This window comes from Suricata suricatta, chromosome 9 (assembly GCF_006229205.1).
Source record: "Suricata suricatta isolate VVHF042 chromosome 9, meerkat_22Aug2017_6uvM2_HiC, whole genome shotgun sequence".
NCBI lineage: Eukaryota > Metazoa > Chordata > Mammalia > Carnivora > Herpestidae > Suricata > Suricata suricatta.
In genome coordinates, this window is record NC_043708.1 from 92,522,713 (window position 1) to 92,537,982 (window position 15,270).

A 15,270-nucleotide genomic window follows, 5' to 3' on the forward strand; every position below is an offset into this window, starting at 1 on the left:
GTCAGCCTCTAAAATGGCTTTTCCACGGGACTGTTGGTAGGAAGTCTCCGTTCGTGTCTGGCTGTAGGGAGGGGACCTTAGGTACTTGCTTTATGGGCTTTCTTCCAGGCTGCTTGAGTGTCCTCATGGCATGGCAGCAGATTTTCCTCAGAGTGAGCAAAACAAAAGAGAGTGGGCAAGAAGAAAGCTGCAATACCTGTAAGATCTAGTCTCCAAAGTTACACACGTTACTTCCTTTCAAAGGTAGAATTTTTATGTGACTCCTAATTTAATGGAAAACTTCAAGAACAGAATTTAATGTGTGCTTTACTATCATGAAATCAACACTTTGCAAATCTTTCTAGTCCATATGATGCCTCGTTCCCAAATATTGGTTCTCCTGTACATTCTTCAGTTCTACAAAACTAGAAACAACTTATTCTTGATGGAAGCATATTTTTGTCTTGATTATCTTCATTAACAGTAATCCATTTCACCAATTCACTTAAATAGATATAGAGAGCCAATGACTATTGAGTGTTTTTTTTTTTTTTTAAACAGTGAGGTCTGGTGATTGGTTACCATTTCCCTAAAATAAATATCAAGGTTTTCTAGAAAATACAATCCATAAAAGGTTGATTTCTGCTTTTTCAAGAATTCCTCTATTGCTTAAAGCCAAACATACAGGCAGTAACAGAATTATACAAGAACAGTCCTTTAACTTGATCTTTTTGGTTTAGTTTGGCTTTATTACCAATAAAAAGTGATCAGGGACATAATGGTTCTTCTCCCACCTGAACCATAAATGAGACAAATGATCTGGCCCACCTTATGTCTCGGGAAATGGGAGATGAATGGTACCTTAGAGGTTTATTCCTCCTCATAACAGCTGAGAGATTTAAAGGAGAAGTTATCTTACTGTTTAAATCAATCCATCTGTGAGTAAGTTTTGGGGGCATGTACATATCTCTAGAGGTGTTAAATACATAAATGGAAATCACTTGTTTCCTATTCTGTGTTGTTTCATGTTACTAATTCAAGAATTTGAAAAGTTCTTTGCAAAAGTGGAATGTGTTTTATTGATAATGTGTAGGACTCTAACAGATTGCTGTATTTATATGATTGTGATTCTATATTATTCAAATCAGGGACTTAGATGAAAACTACCCATTAAGAACCAAGGAAATTTTGTTAGAGATTTTGGTGTCCCTGCAGGTCAATAAAGTCATGAAGCTCTGTTACTCTCTTCAGTCTTGACATATTTTATTAGTAGCTGGTGTCCCTCCGATATAGGATTCCTGCCACTTTCAGAAATGTAAATAGTATCCATTTTGAAATATATAGCCAGAATCTTGATGATTATAGCTAAGTAGTGCATTTATTGTAACACACTGACTTTGGAGCATTCATGAAAGATTTATTCTTAAAAACAAGAGACTGAGGATCACCATCCCTGTTATTTCTTCTATGAGATTATTTGAATTAGAGCAATACTTTGACACCTCTTTTCATCACAGTACATAGAACACATTCTGAGACCACATGGGAATAGAATCACCTTACTTGTGTTTCCTTCTATAGGTTTAAACAGTTGAACCACTGACACTGTAGTCCACTTGACTGAGGGCTCACCTACCTTGCACTGTTCCGGGTGCTGAGGCTCTCCACTGAGCGTAGCGTCAGCACTTTGTTCTGGGTATTGCACACCCAAAAAAAGAAGACAAAGCCTCTGAAAGTAGGTGTTCTTTCCTCTGTGTATTGAAGGGCATTCTTCAAAACAGTGCATTGGCTAGCCTGAAATTTTCGGTCTAAAAAAGTCAAGTTTTGCCCTACCTACTTTTAGGTCTGACAGTTTTCCTTTGCTCCTCTTGTGTGCTTACAGCCGGGGGCAGCAAAGCTTTGTCCTGCCTACCACTCTGTCGCTATTGAAAGCGGGGATCACACCGCCCTAGTGCAATGCAGCCCCCTGATGCAGCTCCTTAGACCTCGGGCAGCTGCTCAAGTCCAGTAACAGTCTCTTGCGCAGCAGGTGGAGGGAGCTGTGTGGCTGTGAGCTAAAGGTGGGGCTGAGGGCGCGAGTGGGGAGGGCTCAGCGACTGGCACCTGGCACATACATTGTGTTGATTTGGGGGCAGTTATTTTTAATCGTAGAGATGTTATTTATTGGTTGTCACTTGTAGTGGGTGGAATGTATTTTGCAATAGGTTTTGCCAAAAATGGTCTATCAGGCTTAGCTATTGCTTTTGCTGTCAGTGATGGTACATTACATGTTCGGGTAGAGTCAACTCTAAAGTTGGTCAGACCTACGCACCCTTAGGTGTACTGAAAAATGCCATACAAATCTATGTATACGTTCTACTGTCTGATCCCCACTAATCATTGACTATTCTTCATTCCTGGAAACACCCATCTGTTTTCTAAAAGGCAAGGAAAAATAGAAGAAAGATAACAGACCAGATGCAGCCTAAAATCTATAAATTATTCCAGGACTTGAGCTTCTTTAAGCCTCTATTTTAAGATCCAGTACTTTTTTTTGTTTGTTTGTTTCAACAGGAGGGTTAGAGGATAGAAAATGCTTTATTGATGGAAAGTGGGAGCTGTTACTCCCTCCACCTCCTCGACTCAGCAAAACTAAAAAAGAAAGCAAGCCCATCCGACTCCCAGCCAGATCTTTAGAACATTAGCATCAAATGGAAAGACCGTCTTTCTGAGTGAGAAGCAAAACCTTTATGTCACTCTAAGTTTTCCACCATTTCCCACTTGGATTTGAGTACGTGTCTTTAATTCACATTTTTTTAAAGAATCACCTTTAAATGGCTTTCCACACATGAAAAAGAAGAAAACTATCTGGGCTGAGATCCCAGCATCTCCTCCCTCTGAAAACGGGGTCCCGTCAGCTGCCTCTCAGTGGCTATTTGGGAATCAGACTGTGTGCGCTGCACTTTTCATGATTCCAAGCACAGCCAATTACATCGAAACCAGTAATTTTAGAATTACATTTTATCACAGGGGCTGCACACACAGCTAGTAAAATTGGCCGCATAGTTGCCTCCTAGGTCATCACTCCATGATAAACACGAACAGTTAGGCTGAGGACGCTCCGGCGTCCACGCGTTCCCCCGGCGATGAGGCTGCGTCCTACAGTTAGTTGTCAGCGCGGTGGTGACGCCGGCCACACCTGGCAGCGGCGGCCTGGCGCTCCTCCGGTGAGCAGGGGCTGTGGCTCAGCCTGGAGGAGCTGTCTGTGCAGCAGCAGGGGCGACAGCAGGGGGAGCCGAGGCGCTCTGGGCAGAGGAGGCTGGGGGATCGCAGTGTCTGTGCTGCATTCCCCAAAGCAGCCGCGGCCCGCGCCGTGTGAACTTGCTGCACGCATTCAGCCGCGATGCACCTCAGCCTCAATTGTTGATGAACCTTGGCGCCCGTCAACACACGGGAGACACCCGGTTTGCTTTCTTAGAGACGGGGATGAGAAATGAGCTGCCGAAGGAATTTGGCAATGAGGAGAGTGAAAGGCAGTTTCATGCCAGCAGCTAAGTTGTAAAATTGCTTTGGAGGTTGCTGCCTGGGGAGCACGATAGAATTGACAAGAACAGACACCGTTGCAGACCAAAGGCATGCTTGATTGCACTTGAGGCGGATCGCTGGGATGCAGCCTCCTCTCCTGCTCTAACTATTTGTGGCTGAAGAAAGGAAAGGAGACTAGAAACAGATTCCAAGTGGTATTCCTGAAGGGAAAACACATACACTCCAAAAGGAGGGGAGAAACAGCTCACCTGGTGTGTACATTTTTTTTTTTTTAAAAAGGAGAATCCCTCAGGTATGTTCTTTTCCCTGTATGCGCTGCTTCATCTGCATGTGATTTTGTGTCTTTATTTTCTTGTTGATTCTTTTTGTTTGCACTTTGAATCACAGCCATCGGGGTTCTCCTAGTGTAGTGGATACATTTTGTAAATGCTCAGCTCTTCTGTGTTTATAATATGGGTGACTCTATGTAGGATCATGGACTTCTCAATCATTGCTTTATTTTAAATGCAGAATGATAAATGATTGCTTAGTTTCCACACAACTTTCAGGGAATATCTACTTAGGGACAAACAAAGCTGGGTAAAAGTCTGGGATGTTTCCTAATCCCTCGGGCTTTGGGGGGCAAAATTAGACCCAAACAGAAAAGTTGAAGGCTTCTAGGAAGGGGTTAAAAGTCAAAATGCCATAGACTAGCACTATGTCACTCAAGTGTTTTTCCAGCTCAGCGTTGGTCTGGAGCAAATTGAGCTTTCCCAGTGCTTCTGCATTTCCAGTTCTTGATCAGTCCTTCAAGACGAAGATCCTGCAGATTTGCTTTCAAGAGATGAATTGCTTACATTGAATGCTTGGTTCTGTTTTACAGTTATTCTGTAGTGCTGAAGGAGGCAATCTAAAAAATAATTCTTTTGCTTCAACAGCTCGAGTAAACCCTAACTTCTGCAATTACATCATCGATATACTTGTATAATAAAGAGAAAGACAGATACGGCAACAATAGTAACATTGGCTGCCCTTTAGTACCTTAGGCTGAAATGACAAAGCTTAAAGTCCATTTTCTTTATTAGGCTTAAAGGGAAAAAGGAAAGATGGGTGGGTAACATACATAATAATGAGTTTTTGGGAAAACTCTGCATTTCTTAACAAAAACCTAAGACTATAAGTTTATCTCATTTTTTAATTAATAGTGCTTTTAAAAATCTTGCTGTCTTTTACAGTTGAGTGCATTTTCACAAAAGTGTTAAAGCTATAGAACCTGACTTTAAATTATTGTTGCTACTATTTTCTTAAGATTTAAAAGTCCAAATGGAGTAGAAACAAATGAGATTTAAATAGTAATTTATGCATAATGTGAAGTAAATCAACATTATGCTCTTTTAAAACTAAAACCTCATTTTTCCAAATGTTAGCGATACAGAGCACTGAGTTGGTCCATACAAAAAAAAAAGGTAAATCAGGTATTGCAAAATTCCACACTCTACTGTAATAACAACAATCTCAAATATGGCAAATAATTACAAGCAGTTCCTGGGCCAGAAGAGTGATTTGAAAGATGGGCAAAAGTTGAGTTTGCATTTATAACATGGTATGGAAAAAATTGTGTATTTCTTTTATGTTGACATCTTGTATGAAAAGCATTATATCATCTATAGGTGAAACACGATAACAGTGACACTACAATTATCTTATTGAATCCATGAATGATTATTTTCAAACTGATGAATAAACTGAGCTGAGATAATTTAAAAGAATATTTGAAACTCTCACAGACAAAGTTGCCTGTTGAGACCACAATGGGATTCTGAGTGAAATTTCAGTTGAATTGTGAACTTGAATTTGAAGGTGAATAAGCAGGCACGGATTTGTTTGTTGTGATTAGGCTTCCATGACAGGGATGTGGAAAGTTCTTGCGGAAATTGTCCTCACCATGTACTCATCTGAAATATGAGATACACATGTTAGATAAGACTAGAAAGCACTCAGCATGTGCTTACTATTAACAAGGTAAACTATTTACCTTCCTTGGCCCTCTGTCCTCTTTCTGTGGTTGCTGGTCTTTTTGAAGCCATGAAGTACGTGGTACCCAGAACCACTTGTTTAAGAAATGATGCTCTTTTTCGCAATGCTCCATGCTCTTTGAGTCCTACTGACCAGTTCGGCTCCTGCATTGTAGAGTCCCGTGCCTAAGTTTTCCGAGACATTATGCCACCTGTACATCATCTTCTAGTTTTAATACCATCAGGTTTTGTTCTTTGTTCTTTCCAGCTCAGAGTTTTTACTCTGGAAAGACTTTCTCCAAAATTTTTGAAACATGGGAATCCCCTTTCTACCTGAGAAAAATATTGCTGCGTTTCAGCTGGAAATATTTGGGATTTTAAACATATGCCAAATTTGTTTCTATACCACACTCTTATAGATGAAACGCTACATTCTAACAGTGTTATGGTTTATATATAATAACAAATTATCTGATAATACCTTTAAGATAATACCTCACAAGCAATAATGTAAATTCAAGGAACTAAACTTGAATCCTTTGTTGTAATTTTATTGTTACAAGTCTTCTCTTAAGTATTCTGTTTGTGCTTAGATGGCTAAACTCCAATTCCTTCCATCTTAAAAAGGGAGGTGCTTACTAATAGCCCTCTCAGTTGTAGCTTTTGAGCATGCAGCAGACTGAACCCTCAGTTCTGTAATCTCTGTAGAGATAATGGATGCCACAGCACTGTTTGCTCCACTTGTAGTGTTTGAGGACAGGTGATCTTCTACCCTCTAGATCAGAAGTCCTCTGGAGAACTAAAAATGAAGACACACTGAAACATTTCTCCTTCTTTTGTGAAAATGGCCATGATCCAAGAGGGATAGATGTTTCCTATCTCCTGCATATCCTAGTTATATCATTTAGCCTCAGCCTATAGAAAATATTATGATCTTGATGTGGCAAATATTTTATATTATTTTCCCTGCATAGTGAATTAAAGTATTTTGTGGAAATAAATACTGGTTAGCAAGATATAAACTCAGCTTTATAAATTATATTCAGGATTTCCAAAGTATTTGTAAAAAGTGATCCCAGAAGATGGGTTTTCCTCTAAAATATTTTCTTGTCTCCCTTAGACTTTTACAACTTCACCTTCAGCCTGTCTCTATTCCCAACAGCCAATCTCCATTGGTCCAAGTCCTATGTTCAAGGTAAAATATACTTTTTTTCCTCTGAGTATTCTGGCTCTTGAGAATCTAAGTGCAATATGTCTTTTTGGTAGATAAAAACATGTTTTGAGTGAAAATATTTTGCCTCATTTGTTTCATAAGTTGAAATAACATACTCCAGAAGTAGCTTTTTCAGGTATATTAAAACTGGGGGGGGGGAGAAAAGAGAAAGACTAGTTTTCAGATAAGGATGACTATTTTTGTTTGATAGATGGAAGAACTGATAACTTGGGCACAATCACTGAGAGATGATCTGAGCAGGGTACACTGCTGACCTGATCCTATAAACCCTGGAGGAAGAAAAGAAATGTTTTAAGTCCTGTCGTTACTAAGTGTCACATAACAAAACAAACAACCCCCCCAAACCCTAAGCAATTGCTTTATCAGTGAGAACTGTTTAGCAAAAATTGCCAAACAGATAAAAATAGAGAATTAATGCACACACTCAGACCAGAGTCTCTTGCTTTTTGCTGTCTAGAAGAAAAATGCTATCGTTAATCAAATCCTGGTTCAATCTCCAACTGGCTGGGTTAACCAGGGCTGTCCTTTTCTGAGCATTGTTTTTTTTTCCTCATCTGTAAAAGACATTGATGCTCATGAAGACCCATTTCTCAGACTCAGAGATCCTGTGAAAGCTACTTAGTGCAGAGCTACATATGGAGTTGACTCTGTGTAAAATATAGTTACAGGGTTACTTGATTTGTTTTGCTTCTCCGGAGGTTAGAGGTTAATAAATCAGTTCCTGCCTGAGAAACTGAAGCAGAATTAATGCTTTCAGGACTTTTAAAAAGTTGGTAGACTTGTTTTCTTTCACATAATGAGGCAATGATAAGTATTGTCTTAATCATATTTCAGGTAACTGCATATTGTGTATACAGCCCTGTATTTGTGAGTCATAAAATATTTGCTGCAGCTTGGATAGATTGTGAGGTGCTGCCGTTTTGTTACAAGAAACAAATGGTATTGGGGTGCTTAGGTGCTCACTTTATTAGAGTCATTGGTAGAGCAATTGTATCGAGAGGTTTTAAAATTAAGGGCACCTGCGTGGCTCGGTCAGTTGACCATCTGACTTCAGATCAGGTTATGACCCCATGGTCTGTGGGTTTGAGCCCTGTGTCAGGCTCTATGCTGACAGCTCAGAGCTTGGAGACTGCTTCAATGCTGTGTCCCTACCCTCTTCCTCCCCCACTCACATTCTCTCTCTCTTTCTCAAAAATAAACGTTAAAATTTTTTTAAAATTAAAGTATATGAGTAGATTCAGTCATGAGTGGATTTGTTCTCTCTTCTTTCAGCTCTCTCCTCTTCTGGATGGACACACGTGTAAGAACATGCCAGAGGGGGTTTGCAGGGTCCTCTCATGGCTTGGCTTACTTTCGGTCAACTTAACTTGAAAAACTGCTCAAACTTATTTCCTTTGCAATTTCAAACAAGGTTGATTGACAAGGGGCAAAATATGAAGATTAAAATCTAATTTCTAAAAATTAAAATTAATTCCAGTTCTTGGAATGTAATTGATAGGATTAGAAGATAATGCTAAATACTCAAATTGTTACAATATTACTGGACAGTAGAACATCTTTTTTTTAAGTAAAAAATAAGACATAAAGCTTGATAAATAAATACAAGAAATTAGAATAAATACATACATCAATTGCTTTTATCTTCCATGTAGCCTTGAGTAGGAGCATTTTATTTGTTCCAGTGACTACTCTTTGTCTTGGTGAACCTAACTTCTTTAGGGGCCTATGAAGAAGATAGACCTCATGAAGGAGATTTACATTATATGTTTCCCCAAAGTAGAGAGATTGCATTCTAGTCTCCCCCAAACTGCTCCTTTTCCTGATTTTCTGTTACCCACGCTCAAATCTCAAGTCATTTGCACTGTCTTTTTCTTCCTCATGAGCTGTGTTCAATCACCAAATCTTGTTTCTTTTTGACACATCATGTCCAGCCACGCTTTCTTCCCTCCTCTTATTGTACCACCATTCTTGTCTCTTTAGGACTAAAATACCGCTTCAATTTTCCAATTGTTCTATCTTTATGAGCCTCTCCTCCTAGCATCTGTTCTGCCTCCTATTGCCAGATTCATTGTCCTAAAAAATCCCTTGATCATGGCACATGTCACTCTCTGTTCAAAAACCCTCAAGGTCACCCTCTCATATATAACATCCTAAACTACTTAGTGTGGAAAAACAAACAACTTTTTTACAACAAGATTTCAGACTGCCTTTCCAGTTTTGCTTTACATCCAGTTTCCTACCCAATCTCTGACCCAATTAAATAGAATACTCAGAGTTTCCAAATACTGCGATTTTATGCAATCCTATAGACTGGATTAGTTGCAGAATTCATTTGCTAATTCATCATGTACTTTCTTACGAGATTTCTCTTTTGGTCTCAACGTATAATTTAGGCATTTATTACTCCACGTAACATTTTAAAAATGTTTTAGCAATACTACAAGCCAATTAAGTACATGATCTGTGTAAACTTTGCCAAATTGTTCAAAATAAAATGTTTGTGTCTTAACTTGTCACCCAGGAGATAATGGCACCAAAAAGAGCCACCACTTCCAAGTGTTTTTATGACAATAAAATAAACTAATATACATTAGGTGCCCAAAGAATACTAGCTATCATTAATTGTAAATATGTTCATATTCTTCACTATTTTATATATAGAAGCTGAGTGCTCAGTAAATATGTTGGTTTTTATTTTGAATTTGAAATCTATAATATTATTAGTTATTAGAGGAAAAGACTAATAAGGGAAAGAAAGAGAAGAAATAACAAAAAGAAAGAATACACTAACGTGAGAAGGAAAAACATAAGCCTATACTTTGACCCAAGATAGTAATTACCTTAACAACTACATTTAGAACAAATTGGAATAGCTTTGAACATCTATTTTTGATGAAATCAAAGGCTCTGAGATTCCAACATTCTTATATGTGTTCTTCATTGAATTATGAAACAGCAAATCTGAATGACTTTCAGCATTACAGCTCCTTGGGGCTTTGTGAAGAGTCTACCACTACAAAATGCTTCTGGGAACAAGCCGAGAGGTTAGAGTATGATCAGTGACCCTGATTTATTCTCATTTTTCAGAGTTTTGACTTCGGGAGGCCCTTAGTAGCTTTGTGGCGAATGTCAGGATCCAGTGTCCATGTAGTTCGTGAACAGAATCACTAAAAGATAGAGACTTCAAGAGAGGTGGAAGATGAATAATGAACAACAGGGGAGGCTCCTGCCTGACTTTTCCTAGGTTGGAACCATGTCACTTGACAGATCCGTGTCAGTGTTCTGTGGTGCATGTCTTCCTGTTCTTGACCAATGGTTCCAGATGAAGTACAGCTTTTATTCAGTTTGGGGTACCATATTCTCCCTCATTTCCTTTTATCTGAATCTTCCCGGATAATCTAGAATGTGGTCTATGGCCCTCCAGTTTACTGTTGGAGCACATCCAACTTCCATCCATTTTATTGGTCTTAAATCACCCTTGTTCCTGCTTTGTTGTGTCTAGTTCCAAAGGATTCAACAATAGCTACAATTATGGAAAGAAACCCAGGGAACTTCAATGGTGTTTTTAGTTTTTGAAAGGAATTCTTAGGGCATCTGTTTTTTCTGACAAAGGAGGCAATATTGCCAATTATAGATAAGTCCTTTCACCTGCAATATTTCATTTTGGAAGAAAATTACCCCCCAAAAGAGTGAGGAGTCTGAGCACAAATCTGCCTCAAATCCTTGGCTGAGCTTGAAATCTTTAAATTCCTCAGTAATGGTAGTAAGGAAAGAGGCTCCCCAATAGGGGAAAAGTATCATAAACCCCAGAACTTACAGTAAATTAGAGCCTGGCTGTGTAAGTGTTCTTTGTGAGTTTTGTGTCCCTTGGTTAACTTTCCCTTAATGTACTTGACAGTATAGACCTTGATGAATTTCTCTCAGCTGGTTCCAGTTGTCTGTACTTGAGGCCCTATGTGCAAAATATTATTTGCTGATGGTTATGTTTGGAATATAGAGGTTCCATCGATGAGATGAAGATGTGTTTAGAATGCAGAAAAAATTTAAAGTTCACAAGGTGTGACACAACTTTCAAATGTTAAAATAGAATGGTAAAACTCTAGATAGGGTTTTAAAAAATCATAGCACCCGGAAGGTCTACATCAAAGACCTTACAGTTTCCGGATGCTTGTTTTTCAACTATTTCTTAGTTAACCCATGTTATGTCTCCCTTTTTATTGTGAAGTCAGTCTCTCAGTTTGGTTTTCTGAGATGCATAGATAATTTACTGGACTGCGTAATACTTACTAGATGAAAATGGACTAAAAAGTAAAGCCTGTTTGTATTTTTATGCAAAGAAACTTTTTACTCTACTTCTGTGAATATTAATGGATGAGAAAACCAAGCAATTTGAAGTCTAATGAAGAGGTCCTGTGAACTCTTATTTATCATGAATTAAAACATTTGTAAACAATTAACTAGTTTGTGCCAGTAACTTTGGAACAAGAATAAATATATCTGTCGGTGATGATAGTACTTAAAGATCAAATGCCCTCTTGGGTCTGCAGCACTACAGTATATATATTCATTATGACTGCTTGGAAGGTATCACAGGATTCCCTTTGGTGCTTTCTACATGATAAAATATTAAGTTCTATTTAGCATAATTGGTCTTTATTTAATACTTTCCAATTATTTGGTAAGTAGATATTTTTTATGAATAGGCATTTCCTATTTAGTTAAATAACACAGTATTAATGATGAGAAGTGACTGGGTAATTAGAATTCTATTTATTTGTTTTTAGATGTAGTAGAAATAAGTTTTCAAAAGTAAGTTAATGCTTACATGGATTGATCATTAGTATTGAGGGAAATATTCTGCACCAAGGTCACAGACCTGGCTCCTAACACATCATATTATAGGAGGAAAACATTTGGTCATAAGGAAGAATGGAAAAAAAAAATAATGTTAGGCAAAATTCACCTCTCTTCCCAGAAAAGCAATTCAAGGTCAGAATTCTACTGGAGGCAAACTTGAATATTAACTCTATGCCTGAAAAATAGCACATTTTTTAATATTTCTGAATGCTGGCAGGTTTATATCAATTACATTTTGTTGAGATCACTACTGAAATTCATCTGAGGGTCCTCAGGCCTCAGCACATGGCTACATAAGGTAGGACATGAGTGTCACAAACAATAGGAGAAAATCAAACTTGGATTTGAAACACGCCCATAAAATTCCTGTTTCAGAAATCCCAGCACACCAAAATGACTAAGTGTACATTTTCTGTTCTTGCTGTATGCCTTCGCTGACAGACATCTCCTGTACCTTTGTGACTGGGAGGTGTATACCCTGCCTCTTGAGCTGCTGCCTTGGTCCTACGTAGATGAGCTGCAAAACGTTCAGAGTCCAGGGGATTCCTTCTCGGTTAATTACAGAGCTGTCTGCAGCTTTTGCAGAAGAAGTAAAGCCAGTTCAACTTTAGACAAGATGTGTCTGTGTGGCTTTAATGTGTGGTTGCCTGTGCAGAGGACAAAAGGTTTGGCTTTCCTGACACCTGTCTCCCTCACCATTTGGTCTGGTCTTAATTGCTAGTGCCTGTAACTGTCTGCTTTTCTATTCACAAGACTGTGAGTTCCTTGAGAGCAAGGCATGTTCTCACTGCCAAGCTGGTGGATTGCTTACATGTATTAGTTGAAAAGGAAAAAAACAACCTGGTGAATTAAAATGATTCTGATGGGTACAATACAACAATTTCCTGTGTTTGATGTTATTAATAACAAAAAATAAATCTTAAGCAAATTGTATTGATATTTTTAAAAATAGGGGATGGCATAGGCTATGATTATTTGCCAGAGAATATTCCAGACAGAGGGAATCCTTATGGGGCAAAGGAAATTGCAAAGTTGTGAGTAGAGAACAAGAAGAAGTTTCTGTTGATATATAAGAAGCCTTTGGGCACTTTGCTAGGCTCCATAGAAAGAATGTGCAAATAATAAAAAAGAAGGCCTGCCTTCAAAAGCTATTACATCTACTGCAAGAGGAAAACATGAATGCAAATTATATAGGAAGGGTAGGCGTGCCTGGGTAGCTCAGTTGGTTAAGCATCTGACTGTTCATTTCGGCTCAGGTGCTGATCTCACAGCCATGAGATCAAGCCCTCGGTGCTGGCCGTGGAGCCTGCTTAAGATTGTCTCTCTCCCTGTCTCTCTGTCTCTTTCTCTCCCTCTGCCCCTCCTCTGCTGTCTCTCTTGGTCTTTATCTCTCTCCCTCACTCTCTGCCTTAAAAAAAAAGTGCATTAAGGGAGCTTGCCAAACTAGTGAGTGCGAAATTGGGCTAATATGAACTGTAGATGGAAGGAATGACTTGTAAGATTCCCCGTCAGGACACTGATGGTCTAGTGAAGAGGAAATGAAAGTACATTCTCTTCAAGCAACGTGATAAAGACATGTTTTGGGTAGAGGAGAAAATATATAGTGAGGAATAGGGCTTTGTTGGTTGGTCTGAATTTTAAGGATATGTGTCAAGGAGTCACTTTTTGGTGGAAATAGTTGGAGAGAAAATACTAATTTGCTCTGAAATTGCTCTTTTAAATAACTTCCTCTGTTTATATTGATCTCACAGAGGGCAGAGACTATAGCCATTTGCTCACCATTGTTGTATCCCCCAAACCTAGTGTAAGTCACAACGCCTAGCTGGTGCTCAATAAATATTTATTGGGTGAATGAATAAAATGTTGGTAAATCCATGTGGTCTTTTCTTTTTTTTTAAGCTTTTGAATTCAAATATGTAACTGTTCAGATTCTTCTTGAATGTGTTTGTCACTTTTTCATCTTCACTAGTAACCTGTTCTGTGTAGATCACTGTGGAGGTGCCAGAGTTACAGAGAATTGTCTGTCAAAGGAGAGGCTGATAGCTTTATTAGGAAGAGAAGACCCGGAGAGATAATATGCTTGATGGGACTGAGAACATTGCAGAATGAATTGAGCTGTTTCTTTAATGTCAGCAAATGGTTCAATATTTTGGATATTACATAAATACATCCCTTCTTAATTGTGAGCAGCTATTTCTTACCTGGACACTATGGCTCAACTTGCATTATCAGTGAAGGCAAGGTTATATAACCTCAATTACAATTTTAGAAAATTGTCTACAAATTCTGATTCATAAGTACTGCTTAATTGTTAAAAAATATTAGGCAATCTTTATTGGTTTCTACCTGAAATAATAGCTCAGTAAAAAATTCAGAGATAAAGGGTGCCTGGGTGGGTCAGTTGGTTAAGCGTCAAACGTCAGCTCAGTTCACAATCTTGTGGTTTGTGAGTTCGAGCCCTGCGTTGGGCTCTGTGCTGACAGCTCAGAGCCTGGAGCCTGTTTCAGATTCTGTGTCTCCCTCTCTCTTGGCCCCTCCACTCCTTGTGCTCTGTCTCTGTCTCTCAAAAATAAACATTAAAAACTTTTTTTAAATTCAAGGATAAAACAACAACACCAAGAAATCATTTGTCCAAACAATTTCTGAAAGTACCAAGGCTGGACAAAGGCCTTAAATTAAAACTGTAATTCCTTGTGCCATTGCAGCTATAGATTTCTGCTTTGGCTAACACAGGATCTTGTGTTCTGCTTACTATGCCTTGTAAAGCCTGTTTCTTCTTTTGCTTTCTTTTGGTATTACAAACACAGCCAAATACAAACCAGAGAGAGGACTATTTCTGATTATGTGTTAAGGTATTAATTTATATACCATCTGTGTTTCCAAACTATCTGCAAGCTAATATCAATGTTAAATTCTCTAGAGAATTGCCTTTCTTTTTTGGGGAAAATTTGCTAAATACTTTGATAAAGTAAATATTACTTTATTGATTTACCTGTTTTTTGAATGAAAACTTGCTTATACTGATGCATAATTGAGGTTTTTTTTTTTTCAAACAACACCCAGTGTGGTCATTCTGTCTTCCACATTTAAAAGGACCTGTGAAGGTGCTGACATTGAACACTGCAATAGCCCTGCCTCTCAGTTTTGGCAGAGATGTCTGGCACTGTCATAATATAGAAAACAGGAAGAATTGGACTGAAAAGTCTAAGATTATATTCCTGTTTCTACCAGAGGTCCTGCCCATTATCCCTAAGCAGAATAATGAGGTAGGGGTTACTTTAATGGGGGAGAACTCAGAAATGGAGAATGGGCCAGTTTGTCCAAAAGGTAAATAAGCCATGACAACTCTGAATATCTGTTTCCTCACCGTAACCCAGTTCCTCATTCTGGTGTGTGTGTGTGTGTGTGTGTGTGTGTGTGTGTGTAGATTCTTCTCCCTATTAAAACACACCTGTTGTTTTGTGTCTCATTCTTTAACTTCTTTGGAATTTTAAAAATTATTCTAAACATGCATATAATTCCACATATACACAGGGTCATATATGAAAGAGAGACCATAAATAAAGAATAAACAACTACAAAACTTTGAACAGAATGCAACAAATGATTAGGAAGATTAAATGCAGAGCAGGCATGCAGGGGACTGTCTTGCTTTCTGCTGGCCAAAAAACTAGCTTCAGT

The 15,270-nt window shown here is 38.5% G+C and overlaps 1 protein-coding gene across 1 annotated transcript in view; it reads left to right on the forward strand.

The window, feature by feature from the left end:
- Positions 1–3,706: 3,706 nt before the first annotated feature.
- UNC13C (unc-13 homolog C) overlaps positions 3,707–15,270 on the forward strand; it is a 593,765-nt gene continuing 582,201 nt past the window's right edge. The window contains exons 1-2 of the mRNA XM_029952367.1: positions 3,707–3,796; positions 6,619–6,693. The gene's annotated coding sequence lies outside the window, so the exon portion shown is untranslated. The remainder of the gene's footprint in view (positions 3,797–6,618; positions 6,694–15,270) is intronic.